This window comes from Schistocerca gregaria, chromosome 8, assembly GCF_023897955.1.
Source record: "Schistocerca gregaria isolate iqSchGreg1 chromosome 8, iqSchGreg1.2, whole genome shotgun sequence".
Taxonomy (NCBI): domain Eukaryota; kingdom Metazoa; phylum Arthropoda; class Insecta; order Orthoptera; family Acrididae; genus Schistocerca; species Schistocerca gregaria.
In genome coordinates, this window is record NC_064927.1 from 83,268,509 (window position 1) to 83,289,077 (window position 20,569).

The following is a 20,569-nucleotide window of genomic DNA, read 5'->3' on the forward strand; positions in this document are numbered from 1 at the left end:
CCAGAATCTGGACAACAGGAAATATGATGGAAATCGTCAGAAGGGAAAGAAATGAACAATTATAAAGGGCCACAACACTACAGTCAGCCAAGCCATTTCACGCCCTCTCACCAAATAAATTCTTTGCAGCCTCAAAATGCGCCATTTTCTCACCATCTCAACTAACATATCAGGAACAATAGTCAGACCAATCCGGCGCATGCTTTTATTAACACCGCTAGTCATAATAGCCAAGGAAACCCGACGATTTTTCACACACATGGGGGAGACCAAGCATCAAACGCAATTAAGTGATGCGCAGTTCGTATGGGATACAAACGCAAGTTTTCAGCCTAACATGATGCAAAATACTAATCAAGTAAAAATAACCCAAGTCGGAAAACCATTAGCAACTTATTTACGTCTCCACGTGGAAGCTGCGGAACGAAATTACAACACCCTGAAGTAACCTTAGACGACAAGTTAAGACAAACTCTCATATCTTTAACCGCTCAAGCCAACCTAAGAAAAAAAGACGCGTGACAAACACATTATCAAAGTCTTATCCTATCGTATAAATGAACAAGTGCTATTAAAGACTCACTTCAAACCATTTTGGATTCATCATAAGAATCGCAAGTGGTAGCACTTGTATGAAGGAGCATATATTATACTAAGAAAACCGCACATTGGTTGCTATCTATTAGCTGACCCTGTATCTGGACGAGTAAAATGATTGTTCTCTCTCTCTCTCTCTCTCTCTCTCTCTCATGCACAGGACTAACACCCTGTCGACCTGCCTTCACAAGAGAAGTAATTGATGTGAGCACCTGAAATAAAATACATTTATTGTAGGAGAGCAAGATTTGCCTCAGATGTAAGTTAGTTTTAAGTTAATTGAGCCATGAACGGCCACAGCCAAAGAGCAGACGAATAAATAATATAGTAGGGACGTGCTAAGTGCCACCTGCTACCACTAGTTTTAAGTATAGCAAAGCTCTCTCCTCTTGAATGAAATAAATTAAAATGATCATTCGGACAAGAATGACTGCTCGTAAATAAAAGTTGATTAAGGTCGCTTACTCTTATGAGGTAGATGTTATGTTATGTATAAGGAGTGGTCGACCACAATTTCTATGAGACCACCTGCGAAAAGCAGCAGATCAAGGCAGAAGCGTAGCATATAAGAATCAAGTAAATCAGTAACGATCCAGGTTGCAGGAAACAAGTGCGCAGTGCATTTATTTTTATTACAGTACGGAGAAAACCGTATGCGTTCATAAGAATTTTACGTCAGAGTGCAGCTGAAATACTTACAAAGATTATTTATTAAGTAAAGTAATTTAGTACCAAAAGCATCTATTGCAGGTCCTAGAGATACAACGAGTTTCTGTTCTTTTTTTTTTCAGAAGAGAAGATAGCTATCAAACTCTGTTCACTGCTAATGCATGGTGTAAGGAATTTTAGATACCTATAGAGAAATTGGAGATCTGGATCAGACGATACTGAGACTGCTATATCGATTTAATTACGCAAACTACTTGTCATGAAAAACTAGGGTGATGATGCACAATTTATGTTACGCTCGTCATTTCATTCGGCATTAACATTGTATCTTCAAATCTCTTGACTCCAAAAAAAGTCTATTGTGTTTTCCTCTAAGTAGTATACTTACCTCCCTACCCTACCCAGTAGAGAACTGAAATTTACGGACTGATTGCATGCTTGATGGTCGTGACACATTGGCTGTTGACAGGCTATGCTTATTTTCCGCGAACTGCGAATTCAATTAAGATTTGTTGTGTGCAATTGCACGATAGGGAACATCAAGCTTTCCAGTTTCCCTCGTGGAAACTTGAACATGAACTGTTCATCACGTCAAAAAAGCCACGTTGACTATGTCTTCAAGCTAACGACGTAATTAACAGAGAGAAAATAAAAGATCTGAAGAGTAATTATTATAAAAAGAAAAGAATAACAAGACCTAAAGTGCCTTGGGAGCACAAACTATGAATAAGAGAAACGTTTTTTCGTCTGGGCTTTGTAGTCACAGAGACTAAATTTTCTTTGTAAATAATTTTTAGACATATATGTAAACCGAATGTTAACTGTACTTTGTAGTAATAATGGAGTCATCAATTTATGGACACGTATGTGCTGCTGCGTGTGAACCGCCTATAGACAAGCAAAAAACGGTGCGTGCGAACTTTAACATGACGACCAAATACATGTGGACACGAAATAATAAAACGTGTGAACTGAAAGGGTGATAACTTTATGGACACGTGTGAAATTCCACATGTGAAGTAACGTTATAAGTACTTGTACCACGAAACCACAATGTAGAAAGCCGAATTGTGCAAGTGAATAAGTTTGTACTTACCGCAGCCTGTACTGTACGCCTTCCACGGACACATTCTTCGGCACAGCTAAGGGAGTCGCCTCGTCTGGCTGCTTCCGTAATTGCGAGTCGATGAAAAACCGTAACAGCTCATGACACAGCTAGCATACACCAAACATCCTGCCTCTCGCAGAGCACTGCTGCTAGCTTTGGGAAGCCGTCAAGTTACTATCACGTGACTATGACAAACTGACGTAACACAGAGTACGCTGCGCGCTCAACAATACAGATTCCTTTGCACAACGAGCGCGGGTGCCAAATGTGTTTGAAATATTTTCAATGTAAAATATGACAAAACCACGAGTCAAGCACGTATATATATATACCTTATAAAATCACAAAGACACTAATCTGAAAAGACTTAAACTCGACTTTGACAATTGCTACCGAATTTATAGACAAGGCCAAGTAATGACGAAAACGTGTCTACCGAAATAAAACCAGAAAATTAAATACCGGGTGATCAAAAAGTCAGTATAAATTTGAAAATAAACCACGGAATAAAGTAGATAGAGAGGTAAAAATTGACACACATGCTTGGAATGACATGACGTAGGGTTTTATTAGAACAAAAAAAAAAGTTCACAAAATGTTCGACAGCAAGCAAAACGTCAGTGACTCCACATGACAATCGTGTATAAAAGGAGCTGTAATGAAAGAGGGAATCAGATACGGCGGCAGTCGCAGCATGTTGACGTTACCTGAAAAGACGCTTTTAGTGAAGCTGTGTTATCAGAATGGGAAATGTGCTAGTTCAGCGTTACGATCCTATCGCCATAGGAAGGGGATTCTAACGGTTAAAGGTCCGTTGACAAATGCAGAATGATTATGAAGTTCGAAGCCACGGGTTGTTTAGACGATAGACCCCCTAGTGGCCGACCGAGCACAAGGCGTAATGCTGCTGAGACAGTTCAGGCAGAAATGGAGACTGTAGCGGGTTCGTCTACGCACTGGGATGTCAGCGCTCGTGCAGTCGCACGTCGCACTGGCATTCCATACACTACTGTTCGGTTGGCACTTAGGCCTACCCTCCGATGCTATCCGTACAAAGTCCATCGGCATCATGAACTGTTACCTGGCGATTTAGTGAAGCGGAGGGCATTTGCGGTGTGGGCGTTTCAAAAGATGGCGGAAGATGACGGTTAGTCGAGTAACGTGTTGTGGACCGACAAAGTTCATTTCACGCTCCGAGGGTCTGTCAACGCCCACAACTGCAAAATTTGGGCTACTGAAAATCCTAGAACTGTCGTGGAAACCACTGCACGACGAGAAAGTCACGCTATTGGTTGGGTTTACCACATCTACCGTTATCGGGCCTTTTTTCTTCGAGGAAACGCGTGAGTCTGGTTTTGTAACTGCTACCGTAACGGGCGAGAGGTACGCCGATATATGACAGAATCGCATCATCCCCAGTCTGGGTGATAAACACCTGCTGGAACGTACTATGTTTATGCAGGATGGTGCTCCACCCCATATTGCCAGACGCGTGAAAGATCTCTTGCATGCGTCGTTTAGTGATGATCGTGTACTTAGCCGCCACTTTCGTGATGCTTGGCCTCTCAGGTCCCCTCCCCAGACCTTAGTCGGTGCGATTATCGGCTTTGGGGTTATCTGAAGTCGCAAGTGTATCGTGATCGGCCGGCATCTGTAGGGTTGCTCAAAGACAACATCCGACGCCAATGTCTCACCATAACTCCTGACATGCTTTACAGTGCTGTTCACATTATTCCTCGACTACAGCTATTGTTGAGGAATGATGGTGAATATTGAGCATTTCCGCTAAAGAACATTATCTTTGCTTTGTCTTACTTTGTGATGCTAATTATTGCTATTCTGATCAGATGATGCGCCATCTGTCAGACATTTTTTGAACTTTTGTATTTTTTGGGTTGTAATAAAATCCCATGTCATTCCAAGCACGTGTATCAATTTGTACCTCTATATCTACATTATTCCGTGATTTTTTCAGTTTTCAAATTTATACTGACTTTTTGATCACCCAGTATATACGAGAACTAAGTTGTTATCCTTCCCAATTTTCTTTTAGACTGAGTTATTAGTAACTAAGCACATTATAATACAGATTTTCTCTGTGTTTTTCATGTACGAGAACATGAATGGAAGCTCGAACATGTGTCGAGTGAAATAGAGACGGCCACCAAACGGCACAACACGTTGCAGAACCAGTCTTCCAGTTCCTGATCCACGACGCATTTCCAACGCACCACCACATCCAGACAACCACTTCAACCTCCACAGTGAAAGTGATGCCCTACTTTTCCTCAACTGTGAAAATACTATCAATTTCCCTCACTCAAGTTCAGTGCTACCATTTATACCCGAAGTTATACCACTCCCAGTGTAAGTGAGAGAGAGAGAGATTATTACTTGATCACCGATTCGTGGGTTCTCGATTGTGTTCAGTGTAGTGGAACATTTTTTTGCAGGTTACGAAAGCCACAAATCGGTAAAGTGCTACTGTTTACTACAAGAAATCTTAGTCGAAATCACGGTAAAAAATATTCCTGTGATATGTCATTGTTAAAAAGAATGTTGATCCATGAAAGCAATACTATTACGAGTACGCGTGAGCCGCGATGATCCTCGCGGAGTCATCGCTACTCACGCGGCAAGCAATGTAATATTATTGGATTTCAGATACTTTGCATATGAGACATTTGTCATAAAAGGACAGCCTACGAGATGTAGTTCGTAAAGATGCTAAGCATCACAGCGCGCGAGTAAAAAGACAATTTTTTTTATGTGCGCCTATACCAAGACGCGCGTCCAGTGTTTAAATACTCTAAATAAACACTTTGACCCGCTGGGCGCAAATATTTAAAATCATTGCCGCAGCACTTGATACTAAGAAGCTGTGAAACAGAAGAAAGAACAATCTATCTTTTATTAAGAAATATTCCAGAGACTTCATTATCCCTTGTACTTTTGGTCGCCGACATGTTAAGACGTACTACATAGCATTGCTGCAGGTTGTATTTTTATTTTGTATAAAAACTATGTGAAACGACGAACAAACATTTCGGTAACTCTGGTGAGGATACAATGTACTTACGCACATTCAAGGACATTTAATTTTTAAGAAGGAACGGACTGACAAAGCAGCGATTATTTGACTGCGCCGTGTACAAAAGAAATATCAGATGTAAGTCAAGCAGTTATTGTGTATTTGTCAATGCCAAAAGTTTAAAGCCAGTTTCTTCAAAACATATTAATATTTTACGATGCAGTAATTTTCTTCTTATTCTTTTCTTTCGCTAACCAAAACTGATGTTAAAATTGTATACGAGCTTTGTTATAGGTTCTCTCTTTTAGCACAGTATCTCGATTGTATTTGGGAGACCAATAATGTGCTCAACTTGCGATCTGTTAATCTTCCTCTTACGAAATTCCCCTAATTTGCTTTCATTTCCATTTATATTTTGAAATATTTTCCTTAGGTATTTTCATCGAAGATTCTGTTTGCGTGAAGGCAATCCGGGTCAGGAGGTCAATTATTCGCGTTATCGGTCCGTACGTCTCCTGAACACAATCGAGAACCCACGAATCGGTGATCAAGTAATAATCTCTCTCTCTTTTAAAGTTGCACTAAAGAACGGCCACACAGGATAGCCGTAAGTACGCAATCTATCCTTAGGTTGCATTTTGTCAGTAAATATTACCAACCAACAGGATCACTATTATTATTTACTACTATCTCTTATACAGAATAAACAAGTTCCTAATGCCTGAACGTGCAGTCAGCGAGGTCTTTTAGAGGTCTTTTAGGAGCCTGCATGCGAATTCCAGGACCGACACAAGAACTGTTAATTAAGGATTCTTCAGTGGATGGTGAAAATACATTGCAACAGTCGAAACCCATTCATGTTAGCAGCTGAGCTTCGCAGAAGACTTGGTGATAGAATTCTCCAGAAAACAAAACCTGAAACAAGATGTAAGTGCCTGGATAGAAGAGTAGCATAGCAGGGTAAACAATTAAATGTTGGAAAAAACAAAACAATCGTTATAAACATAAGCGAAGAAGTTGAAGGGAGGCCACCAGAATAATTTTGTAAATTTAAGTAGGGAGTATAGAGGCAATACGACGCCCCTGGCACGTTAACTAATCACTTACTTCATGCTCCTACGTTTAGGTAACACCGCAATTCGGCGAGGCACTCATAGTGTGCTCTCCACAGCCCAGGCTCTAGCAATGGCTCGAACAAAATAATATCCACCTAAAGTACATGAGGTCTTGTCACACACTGAGAAAAACAACTGTTATTATAATTACATCAATGTTGGTTTTATAAAAGTTACTAGCTTGAGTTCCCAGAGTTGCCTGGGCACGTATTTATTCTAATCTCTCCTCCTTTCCCCTCTCTCTGTCCATCTCATCCCAGCCCCTTCTCTGTCGTCTTCCTCCTTTTCAAGCCCTTTGTCCATCTTCCGATGCCCCTCTCTCTGTCCATCTCCTTCTCGTTCTTCCTCTGTCGATTTCCTCCTCTTCTCTGTTTGTTCATGTCCTGTTCCCCCTATGTGTCACAGTTTTCTCCACCGGCTCTGTAACAGTGTACTCCTTTTCCCTTTCTTCCAGATTTCCCCTGCCCCTGCCTCCGTCTATCTCCTTCTCCCATGTCTATGTCCATCTCCTCTTTCCCCCTTTCTACCTCTCAACCTTTCCCTGCCCAATTCTCTGTCCCCGTTATCACCGTCACCACAACAGGAAACCGTTCGTCCCCCCCCCCTCCCCAAGTGTTTATTTTCAAATAGCAACCAATATGTGTACAAAGTTAGGATGAAACCGATCCAGCGGTTAAGGAGTATTTTATCTGTAGTTTTTCATGAGTAAACGCTTGTCATATATATCTCACAACTCTGTAACATGTTTCACAAATATTTCCACACACGTTTCTCCTGCATCGCTAGCGAATTTCACCCTCCAGTTTCGTTTCTACGCAGATCAATTGTAAGAGGTCATATTTCCTAAGCTATGTATCATGCAATGATATAATTTTCCAGGTATATTCAGTGGTCTATGTGAAAACTGCCTGAGAAATGTGAATAGAGTTAGTATCAACGAAGTAATCAGTTAAAACAGCATGAATAATATGGCAGTTTTCACACACATCTGTGTTCGTAACATCATATCTCCTGAAATGCATGTCATATATATATTTTCCTAAGTACATTGAGTTGTGTATGAGATTACTGCCTGTGAAATGCTAGAAATGGGGTCAGCTGCAGATTAAAAGGTCGTGCCTGGTGCGGCACTTTTACTGCACGAACACTGAAAATGTAGTCAACGCTAAACTTGTTTCCTATCACCATTTCGTGAGGTTATCAGCTAGAAAATGTCTCGTATAGGTCTGAAATTTTGAGTGAAATTTTTTGTCTCATTCGCAAACAATGGATGGATATAGTCTGGATATTTGCATGTGCATGAGGCACTCAGTGATGTAGTTGTTAGAGTAAAGGACAAGGGCAGTGTTCTGCTCATTGGTTATTTTAATGCCAGGATAGGAAATCGAACAGAAGGGTATGAAAAGGTTATGGGTAAATTTGGAGAGGATATGGAGGCCAACAAGAACGGGAAACAACTCTTGGATTTCTGTGCCAGTATGGGCTTAGTAATTACAAACTCCTTTTTTAAACATAAGAACATTCACCGGTATACTTGGGAAGGCAGGGGAAACAGATCTGTCATTGACTATATAATAACAGTTCAGGAATTCAGGAAGGCTGTGAGGGACACACGTGTATTCAGGGGATTCTTTCATGACACTGATCATTATCTAATCTGCAGTGAAATTGGGATTGTGAGGCGGAATGTGCAGGAGGTCAGGTCCATATGTAGGAGGATAAGCATGTAGAAACTTCAGGATAAGAAAATCAGGCGAAAGTACATAACAGCGATCTCAGAAAGGTAGCAGTTAGTTGAATGCAGTCAATTATAGTCATTGGAAAAGGAATGGACAAGTTACAGGGACACAGTACTAGAAGTGGCTAAAGAATGTCTTGGAACAGTAGTGTGTAAAAGTAGGATGAAGCAAATACCTTGGTGGAATGACACAGTCAAGGCAGCCTGTAAAAGGAAAAAGAAGGCGCATTAAAAATGGCTACATACCAGAACTCAGGTAGGCAGAGAAAGTTATGTTGAAGAAAGAAAGAAAGCCAAACAGATAATTGCAGCATCCAAGAAGAAATCTTGGGAAGACTTCGGAAACAGGTTGGAGACTATGGGTCAAGCTGCTGGAAAACCATTCTGGATTGTAATTAGCAGTCTTCGAAAGTGTGGTAAGAAGGAAATGACAAGTATTTTGGACAGGTCAGGAAAACTGCTGGTGAATCCTGTGGATGCCTTGGGCAGATGGAGGGAATATTTTGAAGAGTTGCTCAATGTAGGTGAAAATACGATCAGTAATGTTTCAGATTTCGAGGTAGAATGGGATAGGAATGATGATGGAAATAGGATCACATTTGAGGAAGTGGAGAAAATGGTCAATAGATTGCAGTGCAATAAAGCAGCTGGGGTGGATGAAATTAAGTTGGAACTCATCAAATACAGTGGAATGTCAGGTCTTAAATGTCTACACAGGATAATTGAAATGGCCTGGGAGTCGGGACAGGTTCCATCAGACTGGACAAAAGCAGTAATCACACCAATCTTTAAACATGGAAACAGAAAAGATTGTAACAACTACAGAGGTATCTCTTTTATCAGCGTTGTGGGTAAAATCTTCTCAGGTATTGTTGAAAGGAAAGTGCGAGTATTAGTTGAGGACCAATTGGATGAAAATCAGTGTGGGTTTAGGCCTCTTAGAGGTTGTCAGGACCAGATCTTTAGCTTACGGCAAATAATAGAGAAGTGTTATGAGTGGAACAGGGAATTGTATCTATGCTTTATAGATCTAGAAAAGGCATATGACCGGGTTTCTAGGAGGAAGTTATTGTCTGTTCTACGAGATTATGGAATAGGAGGCAAACTTCTGCAAGCAATTAAAGATCTTTACATGGATAGTCACGCAGCAGTTAGAGTTGACGGTAAATTGAGTTCATGGTTCAGAGTAGTTTCGGGGGTAAGACAAGGCTGCAACCTCTCTCCACTGTTGATCATATGTCGAAAACAGTAGACTGGCTGGGTGAGATTACGATATGTGAACACAAAATAAGCAGTTCTGCATATTCGGATGACTTAGTTGTGATGGCAGATTCGATTGAACGTTTACAATGTAATATTTCAGAGCTAGATCAGAAATGTAAGGACTATGGTATGAAGATTAGCATCTCCAAAAAGAAAGTAATGTCAGTGGGAAAGAAACATAAACAGATTGAGTGCCAAATAGGAGGAACAAAGTTAGAACAGAGGGACGGTTTCAAGTACTTAGGATGCATATTCTCACAGGACGGCAACATAGTGAAAGAACTGGAAGCGAGGTGTAGCAAAGCTAATGCAGTGAGCGCTCAGCTACGAACTATTCTCTTCTGCAAGAAGGAAGTCAGTACCAAGACTAAGTTATCTGTGCACCGTTCAATCTTTCGACCAACTTTGTTGTGTGGGAGCGAAAGCTGGGTGGATTCAGGTTACCTTATCAACAAGGTTGAGGTCACGGATATGAAAGTATCTAGGATGATTGCAGGTAATCAAAGAAAAACTGGGAATGAACTCTATAGATGTAGCAGTCAGGGCGAACAGGCTTAGTTGGTGGGGTCATGTTACACGCATGGGAGAAGCAAGGTTACCCAAGAGACTCATGGGTTCAGCAGTAGACGGTAGGCGGGGTCGGGGCAGACCTGGATTCGGTTAAGAATGATTTTGAAGTAATAGGTTTAACATCAGAAGAGGCACGAATGTTAGCACTGAATAGGGGATCATGGAGGAATTTTATAAGGGGGCTATACTCCAGACTGAACGCTGAAAGGCATAATCAGTCTTAAATGATGATGATGATGATGATGATGAAATTTGCATGTCGTGAGCTACACTTAGTTTTCACCCCACTGAGAGTAGACGGTTCTTACTCCACAGAGGTGATACTTGTATCGAGTTCGGTGGAAATTGAACGACTGCCTCATCAGAAGATGTGGAATATACATAAATGCATATGCACAGAGCGTAGTAGACGAAAATATGCATAATAAAACTACAGTAATGCTATTATGAGAAGCTGCAAACAAAATAATTTAACTTGTTCAAGTGGGTATCTGGTTACTCGATATTCGACACTACAGACACAGACATCCAGCGGCTTTGCTGACGCTCTCTCCTTCTCTTCCTCTCCTTCCCTCACTCTCTTCCTCTCTCTCCCTCCCTCACTCTCTCTGTTTTTCTCCATACACACTGTCTCGGCGGCACACACACACAAAAAACATTCCACTATTCTCTGTCAAACACTTCAAGCTGTCTGGCTTTCGTATTTTTGCTATCAATGCTTCAGCCTCCCCTTCCCTCCCAGGACAATATGAACCTGCCCCGCGCAGCACAGGGGGCAGTTCTGACTCACGTTTGCGACTGCAACGCACAGTACAATTCGACATGGACTACAATATATTCGATTCGCGTTTGTTACTGTCTTTCTTCGATATCATTCTATGATTGTCATATTGTAAAACTGAGATCTTGGATTTGAAAGACAGAACGGAGTGGTGCTTTTAAGATGCAGGAACAAAATCTTTTATTTACAGTTCAAAGGTAGTTCGCCAGGATGATATGACATCAACCTCAAAGGTTTCCGATCGAGACCATGAATTAGGTGACGTAACGACTTCAGGCTCCGTGATTTCAAACAATAAAAAAACTAACAACTCACTGCAATTGAAAAAAAACGGAATTGTGACAAATGTTACACCAGTTTCATATTTGTTTATTCTAACGGCTGACCTCCCTGCATATTATATAGCAAACTATTTACACGCAATTCCATGGTATCTGATACGTAGATGGAAATTTTCAAACAATACTCGCGGAATAAAAAAAATTAAGAACTTTTTCATACATAAGAAAGAACAACTATTAAGAAATAAAAACGTATGGTGACAGCGACCAATACTGTGTATACAAAAACCATGAAGTCATCATATTTAGTCAGCTATTACATTACACAGGTGGGCGAAGCACACACTGTCGCTCATAATTTGTGGCAGACATAACACGTGAAATGTGTGCGAAGCATCTTTCTACCGTACCACTTCCGAACGACCCTCTTTCAATAGAGAACTAGAAAGGCTTATAATACTGACCCTGTTCTTTGGTGAGACATCAGAATCCAGACTATATCAAATAAGAACTAGCTGACCACCATCACCGCAAATAATTCCTCTTGCAAATAAATGAGTCGACTTATGTTGCTGTACTAGCCATCCTCCTGACAACATGTGTATAAACATTATTATCTGCCGGCTGCTGCCGACTACAATTACCGGAAAGAATTTTTACATAGTTAACAATTTATCTGCTATAAATCATCACGACTGTAACGATTGTTTAGGTATGATGGAGCCAAGGTAATGACTGCTAAAACAGTTGGAGCGATACTTTTAACAAAAAGTGAAGTGCAAAACTGTAGTACAGTATCCTGCTACAGACAAATGTTCGTGATAAAGAATATTCTGGAAAATATAAAATTCGTTTTTTATGAAGAAGTAAAAATAATCAATTACGTTAAATCACGCCCTCTTCAGTATTATGAGAAGATTATGGCACCAATCATAAAACACTACCACTCCACTCTAAGGTTACATGGTTATCTCTGGGTCAGATCTTACCGATATTATTCGAACTATTATAAGCTTTTATGATTGACATTTCTTCCAAATTAAATGAACATTTGAGCGATGTAGCTTGGTTGTTCAGGCTAAGATTTTTGGTGGATATCTGTGGATAATTAACGAATTACTCGTAAATCTGTCTCCCCGTGGAAAACAGACAATCATTTTCAATACTAATAATAACAAAATAACTATCTTAAAAAAACAAATGTTTGGATTGTTTGTGTTGGCAATAGAGAACTAGAAGGCTTTGTAGTACTGACCATGTTCGTTGGTGTGACATCAGAACTATTAGACTATTAGATAAAATATTTCAAGAACTGATGAAATGTCTCTATGATAGCTGAGCATCTTTCGAAACGTATTTTCCTAAACAGTAGAATACAAGAGTGAAATGAAGTTAACGGATTCAAGATCATTTCATACAGGACTTTCAGAATCCGTTTTAGAAATGACATCAGAATCAAGCATGCAATCATTGTTCAAAACAGTGTCACTTGATGATTTATCCACAACTTGTCACGCAGGCTGTGACTGTTCTTCTCCCATTCGCGATAATATTGTGAAATGTGATGCTAAACATATGCAGCTACAATAACATGCGTCTTCAACCCTCTTCTATCAAGTTTGACATTAAAAAGTTGGTCAAAAACTAAAAAAAAAAGAACGCTTCATATCTCCTATCAAAAGGAAAAGATTTTATTCATTTACACAGCAATCAGTACAGTGTTATTACGTGTACTGTATTCTTATGTGCAGTTTTGTATATTCTTGTAGAATTAAATAGTGTATAATGTACACAATTTTGTGTGATGTACATTAAATGGTTATAATTAAAGAACTAACACAAAACAAGTCTTAACTTATTTTAGGGCTACGTAAACTATGTATTATTATAAATGTGTTCCATCACCAAAAAATCTGGAGCCAGCGCCATAAAAAGTACGATGCACGAAAAACGACAAGTTGCAACAGTTTCAAGAAGCACAATTACGAAACAGAACTTGGTTGAGAACAAAGCACACAAGGTGGAATAAGACCATTTAAAGCAAAAACTAAAACCTTTCAAATAATGTACTGAGCCGTGACATGCATGTCATCATATTTTCCATGAAAACCCGCAATGGAGTGTTGGAAATACCAGCTCAGTCTTTGAAGGAGGAAAATTTGTGTATAGTTTCTTCAAATATTGTGCTGTATTAATTTTCAGCATGACAGTTCTTGCATTAAATATTGTATATTAAGAAATTCATAGCAATATCTGTACCATTATGTACTGCCTTATAATTTCTAACAAGTGTCTCCAAATTTTATAATACTGTCATCTTGCTTCACAAATGGTTCAAATGGCTCTGATCGGTATTAGACTTAACATCTGAGGTCATCAGTCCCCTAGAATTTAGAACTACTTAAACCTAACTAACCTAAGGACACCACACATATCCATTCCCCAGGCAGGAATCGAACCTGCGGCCGTAGCGGTTCCAGACCGAAGCACCTAGAACCGCTCGGTCACTTGCTTCACACTCACTGTCATCTTGCTGCATTGGCGGGACAAGATGAAACTTCTGTATTTCTTTCTAAAATAGATAACGATTATTGTGATCATATTAAAGCAAAAATTTATGCTAATAGGCGCGGTAAAATAAAAAGAAACTTTCTCCAAAAACGAATTAGTCTGATATGTCAGTGTATCAGTGCAGCCTGTCCAGCTACATAGAATGGTTAACGCTCACAGATATGTAACATGGCGTCAGAACAGTTCCACTGGTTTCAGTTTCTCTCCTGTCCATTTGATTTCTGATTACTCTTTGTATAATCTTCTTAAATCTGCTGTTTATTCCATAAACCGTCCCACATCAACATGGACCCCCACTGCTGTGGTCTTCTGTGTTGTCATATCTACCTTTATTATACGTGAACTCCCTCCTCTCCTGCAATATTGGCTTGTCTATCTCTCTCTCTGACTCTCCTAATTCTCTGGCCAGCAACACCTCTTCCTAATACCATTCTGTTTACATTTCCCTCACTTAAGTTGTCTGTCTTCCTACGTGGTTACAATGGTTACTAGGTCACAGCTGGAGTCTGTCAGTCTATTGGCTTCCGCGTTGCACATTAAACTGACTTCTAGTATTTAATATGATTATTGGCCGAATTTCAAATTTGAAATACTGTCGTAATCTAGTCATTGGAAGATATAAACTTAAGTTAAAAGCTTAACGCATTACGTCAACGATTAAAGTCAGTAACTGTGTAGACGTCTAGACGCAGTGTAACGTGATGTACAAGTTACCCAGACTATAGTCACCTTGTATCTGATAATTTTTCTCTTAACACCCCCTGCAAAATAATGAAAGAAAGAAGCAGTTTATCGCTTACGAAATTTCTGCTGTTTGTGCAGTGCAACTTCAGTGGCAGGTACGACGTTTTTACTGATTACTATTAGCTAAAAACTGTATTCGCAACAAAACATACAAACGGTATCCACACATACACCTAAACGCGCCTGCAGAATTATATCATTCTGCCACATGTAGCTCAAAAGATACGACGCAGTGGACGTTGACCAAGCGGCGTGTTTTTACTGGATTGTAAGCGCCGCTCTGCCATTGTCTGATGCACTACAGACAATTTTAGTTCATAAACGGTAAGTGTTTAGGTCGACCCAACAGTATCTTAAGTAAACAGCAGGGATCAAAAACAAGAAAACAGCCAACAAGCCGGAACGAATGACTAATGACGATTAAAACACACAAATGAAAGTACCACGTCCTGCGGTTATCCACTTCGGCTGTTTAACTTTAAATATGGGCAATGCTTTTTTCTAATTTCTTGTTCTACGAAAAACCATGTTTAGTTGACAGAATATGTCAAAGCCAAGGGAACGGCCAACGTGTAACAGTTTGGGTGTAAACAACACCAAGCTGATGAAACCAAAATAATTAGGGTTATGTCACTTCCATCCTAAAGATTTTACACGCTTAACATCAAATATTTAACACTTTAAGGCATTTATATGTAGGAGTTTTATTCTTTAAGGAACTCGGGGTGAAGAGATTACTAGTTTTCTTTAAGTCTTCACTATTAACTTTCTCTCCAGTTACAATCAGCACACACTTCCACCACCGACTTTATTCTATTGTGGTATGATAATTTCTCCCAAAGTTCATAAAGTTCATCTAATTTCAAACTATCATTCAAATGACCTGCAGTATATCTAAACTTACTTAACAAAACCTCGCGATGAGATCTTACAGTCTCCACCTTCCTCCCACAACCTTGAATACTTATAATGCTTTATTAAATTTGCCTGCTTTCACCAGACAATATACATACATGTTATTTCCAATTTACCTGATTCCAAAGTTTCCCCAAGACGAACATAACTGTGTTGTCATTTTCGTCCAGCTATGCCTGCCCATAAGGTATTTCATAAAAAAAACAACCAAAATTAATCAATGGCAGCGAGAAAAAGTAAAGCCTTGATTATATTGACACTCCCATCGCTGTTCAGCTGTTAAGCGTGGCTCAAATCTGTGTTCTAATATAAACACTGCTTTTGGAATGTTGTTGCCTGTCTTCGTCTCTATGCTCGTACCGTTGCTCTTGTCATTTATAATAGCTCTAAGATAAATTCCTTTCTTTTGATACCACTTTGCACCAGTTATGCCCACAACGTATGAGGTTAATGCAAATTGCGGCACTCTCAGCCCACAGCAAAACCCAGTTTCGTCATAACATGGTGAAGGTAGGGGATTACAATCTCAGATGTGGCGCCAGCATCTCTCCATCCAGACTGCAAACACACAGCGTGCAGGTCAGCCAGCTGTCTGGCTCAAAAATGGTTCAAATGGCTCTGAGCACTATGGGACTTAACATCTGAGGTCATCGTCCCCTAGAACTTAGAACTAATTAAACCTAACCAGCCTAAAGACATCACACATATCCATGCCCGAGGCAGGATTCTAACCTGCAACGGTAGCGCTCACGCAGTTTGTAGCGCGTAGAAGCGCTCGGCCACCCCGGCCGGCCCAGCTGTCTGGCAAGGCTGAAATGTCGCTGATGCATCATTGCGTAAGGGCTAGGCCACTGCGATGGTGACCTGTATCACCCCTCTCCGAAGCCCAGTGGCGCGCGCCTTAGGCGTCTACGATACCAGGTGTGACGCCTGGCCGTAAGAAAGCCAGGCCAAGTGCCTGAAAACACTCATCACTCTGGCCTATCTGTATCTCGTCCCCAATCGCCGCCTTAAACGAGACCTGCTCCACTGCAACGGACGGTCCGACATGGTCCTCTCAGTTTCGTCTATGTCTAGCTTAATCATCTTCTAGCTACTATCAAGTTTTTTAGACCTAATGCTTCCAGATCTCGAGTGACACCCATCTAAATGGAGGCCGCCGTCCAGGTGACCACATCTGGGTTCTGTTCGTCCTCGGGTGGTCCCGCATGGTCCTCTTAGCTTTGTTTATGTGTAGCTACATCATCTTCTAGCTGCTGTACATGCATCGATGCTAGATCTAATTATTACAGGACTAGAGTGGTAGGCATTGAAAGAGGGACCCCATGTGGCTTCTGATCATCCACATGGTCCTCTCATCTTCTTCTATGACTTGCTGAATCGTCTACTGGCTACTGTCCACACGTCACTACTAGATTTACTGCGCGCAGGGCTCGTTGCAGCCATCAAAATAGAGGCCACCTTCCAGGTGGCTGCTGATTATCCTTAAGAGGTCCCACATATTCCTTTCAGCTTCGTCATGTCTATATGCATTATCTTCTAGCTGCTGTCCATGCTTCGCTGCTAGATATTACGCCTCCAGGGCTCGAATGGCAGGCATGAAAAGAGGTTCCACCTTCTGGATGACGTTATATGGCTAGTCCAGGTGTCCAGGGTTTGGGATCATTCTGCTACCCCAATGCCCAGCCCTTCACGGTTGTGGCATACCTTGATAGATGCGCACCCACTTATGCTGCCCACGTGAAGTCTGCAGGACTAACGTTGGCAAGGGCACTCCTTCTGTTGTGTCAGTATTCTGGTTTGGTTGCGTCCTCGCTAGGTGCACGCTCTTCACATGACCAAGTGCTTTGGTGAGGCTCCCATCACTGCCTGAGGTCAATGCTTGCCATTCAGTCATCGCCTTCAGATTCTGCGCAAGCATTTCAATAAGTAAAGTTAATGCAGCGTTCAGAATTCCATGACAGCTGGGAAGCTAGTAGTACACATCTGCACACCATCTGTAAGGCGTATCATCCTCTCCCAGCCCCCACACTATTACGAATTATGTCAGAAGTTAGTCAGAAACATAGAGCGTCTTGGGTCTGGATGCAGCATCGCCATCACAGCGTAGCAAGTGAAGACAATTTTTTTACATCCTTCATACTTTCAACAGTGCCACGCGTAGAATGGAGAACTGGTTTAAAAGTTGGTTCTGTGAACATGAGCTCAAGCACTGATTTGGTCGAATTTAGGGGTAACATGAGACAAACATATACTTATATGTGCTCAGTTAGGTGTAGAAGGCCACAGCATTATGCCAATGAATGCAATGATTTTGCATGGATAGTCCTCAGGAGTAAATATTAAGTTGTGTTTTGTAGTATGACATCACATTAGGTTTAACCTTCCCTCTTTATGTCGAGCTTTACACTGTTTAAATCAGAAGAGCAGGTGGTTATCACTTACGAAGCGGGTGAGTATGTTTGGAATAACTGTTAAGGATCTGTCACCGTGTCAGAATTATATTAGAACAACTAAGCCCTCGGTTACAAATTCAAAATTGAGCAGGTTTCGACGCTACTATGAGCGTCGTCTTCAGAATTAAACTAACTGTTCTAAAACATATTACGTATCTAATACATTAGTAAAATTAAAGTTTGTACTGACTGGAAAGAGATGCACTACTTACAAGTCACATTTTTAAAAAAAAACCTAAGCCGGAAAGGCGACGTCATGAATAGTTGTAAATAATATGGCGAGCCGGTAAGGGCTGCTCGTACTTGAGTTAACAAGCGTTACCACAAGACTGAGGTGCCCGCGTTAGAAAGTGTGGGCAAGTGTAGTGAAGTCGAAGAAGATAAAAATGGTTCAAATGGCTCTGAGCACTATGGGAGTCAACATTTTAGGTCATAAGTCCCCTAGAACTTAGAACTACTTAAACCTAACTAACCTAAGGACATCACACACACCCATGCCCGAGGCAGGATTCGAACCTGCGACCGTAGCAGCCCCGCGGTTCCGGACTGCAGCGCCAGAACCGCACGGCCACCGCGGCCGGCGTCGAAGTAGATACTCCGTGCGAATTGGTATGGGTGGAGGTTATACTTAGCAACCGATCTAAGTGAATAATTGCCTCCTTCTACCGACCTACAGACTCCGATGATATAGTTGCTGAATAGTTCAGAGAAAATTTGAGTCTCGTAACAAATAAATACCCCTTCCCTCGATATGCTGGCAAAAATACTTGTTCAAAACCTGTGGTAGGCAGAAAACATCTTCCGAGATTGTCCTAAATGCTTTCTCCGAAAATTATTTCCAGCAGTTAGTCCACGAAACCACGTGAATTGTAAATGGTTGCGAAAACACACTTGACCTCTTAGCCACAAACAATCCAGAGCTAATAGAGAGCATCATGACTGATACCGGGATTCGTGATCACAAGGTCGTTGTAGCTAGGATCAATACCGTTTCTTCCAAATCCACCAGAAACAAACGCAAAATAATTTTATTTAAAATAGCGGATAAAGTGTCACTAGAAGCTTTCCTAAGAGACACTCTCCATTCCTTCCGAACTGACCATGTAAATGTAGACGAGATGTGGCTCATATTCCGTTGAGAGATTCATACCTCATAAGTTAGTAAGAGATGGAACTGATCCCTCATGGTACTCAAAACAGGTCCGAACGCTGTTGCAGAGGCAACGGAAAAAGCACTCGAAGTTCAGAAGAACGCGAAATCCCGACGATTGGCTAAAATTTACAGACGCGCGAAATTTGGAACGGACTTCAATGCGAGATGGCTTTAATAGGTTCCACAACGAAACACTGTCTCGAAATTTGGTAGAAAATCCTAAGAAATTCTGGTCGTATGGAAAGTACACAAGTGGCAAGACGCAGTCAATACCTTCGCTGCGCAGTGCCGATGGTACTGTTACCGACGACTGTGCCACTAAAGCGGAGTTATTGAACGCAGTTTTCCGAAATTCCTTCACCAGGGAAGACGAGTGGAATATTCCAGAATTTGAAACACGAACAGCTGCTAGCATGAGTTCCTTAGAAGTAGATACCTTAGGGGTTGCGAAACAACTCAAATCGCTTGATACGGGCAAGTCTTCAGGTCAAGATTGTATACCGATTAGGTTCCTTTCAGATTACGCTGATACAATAGCTCTCTATTTAGCAATCATGTACAACCGCTCGCTCACGGATAGATCTGTACCTGCAGACTGGAAAACTGCGCAGGTCGCACCAGTGTTTAAGAAGAGTAGTAGGAGTAATCCATTGAACTACAGACCAATATCATTGACGTCAGTTTGCAGTAGGGTTTTGGAGCATATACTATATTCAAACATTATGAATCACATAGAAGGAAACGATATATTGATACGTAATCAGCATGGTTTCAGAAAACATCGTTCTTGTGCAACGCAGCTAGCTCTTTATTCGCACTAAGTAATGGCCGCTATCGACAGGGGATCTCATATTATTTCTGTATTTCTAGATTTCCGGAAAGCTTTTAACACCGTTCGTCACTAGCGAGTACTAATCAAGCTGCGGGCCTAGGGGGTATCGTCTCAGTTGTGCGACTAGATTCGTAATTTCCTGTCAGAAAAGTCGCAGTTCGTAGTAATAGACGGCAAATCATCGAGTAAAACTGAAGTGATATCAGGTGTTCCCCAGGGAAGCGTCCTGGGACATTTACTATTCCTGATCTATATAAATGACCTGGGTGAAAACTGAGCAGTTCTCTTAGGTTGTTAGCAGATGATGCTGTAATTTACCGGCTAGTAAGGTAATCCGAAGACCAGTATTAGTTCAAAGCGATTTAGAAAACATTGCTGTATGGTGTGGCAGGAGGCAGTTGACGCTAAATATCGAAAAGTGTGAGATGATCCACATGAGTTCCAAAAGAAATCCGTTGGAATTCGATTACTCGATAAATAGTACAATTCACAAGGCTGTCAATTCAACTAAGTACCTGGGTGTTAAAATTAGGAACAACTTCAGTTGGAAAGACCATATAGATAATACTGTGCCGAAGGCGAGACAAAAGTTGCGTTTCATTTGCAGGACACTTAGAAGATGCAACAAGTCCACTAAAGAGACAGCTTACACTACACTCGTTCGTCCTCTGTTATAATATTGCTGCGCGCTGTGGGATCCTTACCAGATGGGATTGGCGGAGGAAATATGAATCAAAGATCAAGC

The 20,569-nt window shown here is 41.0% G+C and overlaps 1 protein-coding gene across 1 annotated transcript in view; it reads right to left on the minus strand.

The window, feature by feature from the left end:
• Positions 1 to 20,569, minus strand: part of LOC126285287 (fatty acyl-CoA reductase 1-like) — a 148,272-nt gene that overhangs the window by 93,907 nt on the left and 33,796 nt on the right. The gene's annotated exons all lie outside the window — the stretch shown is intronic.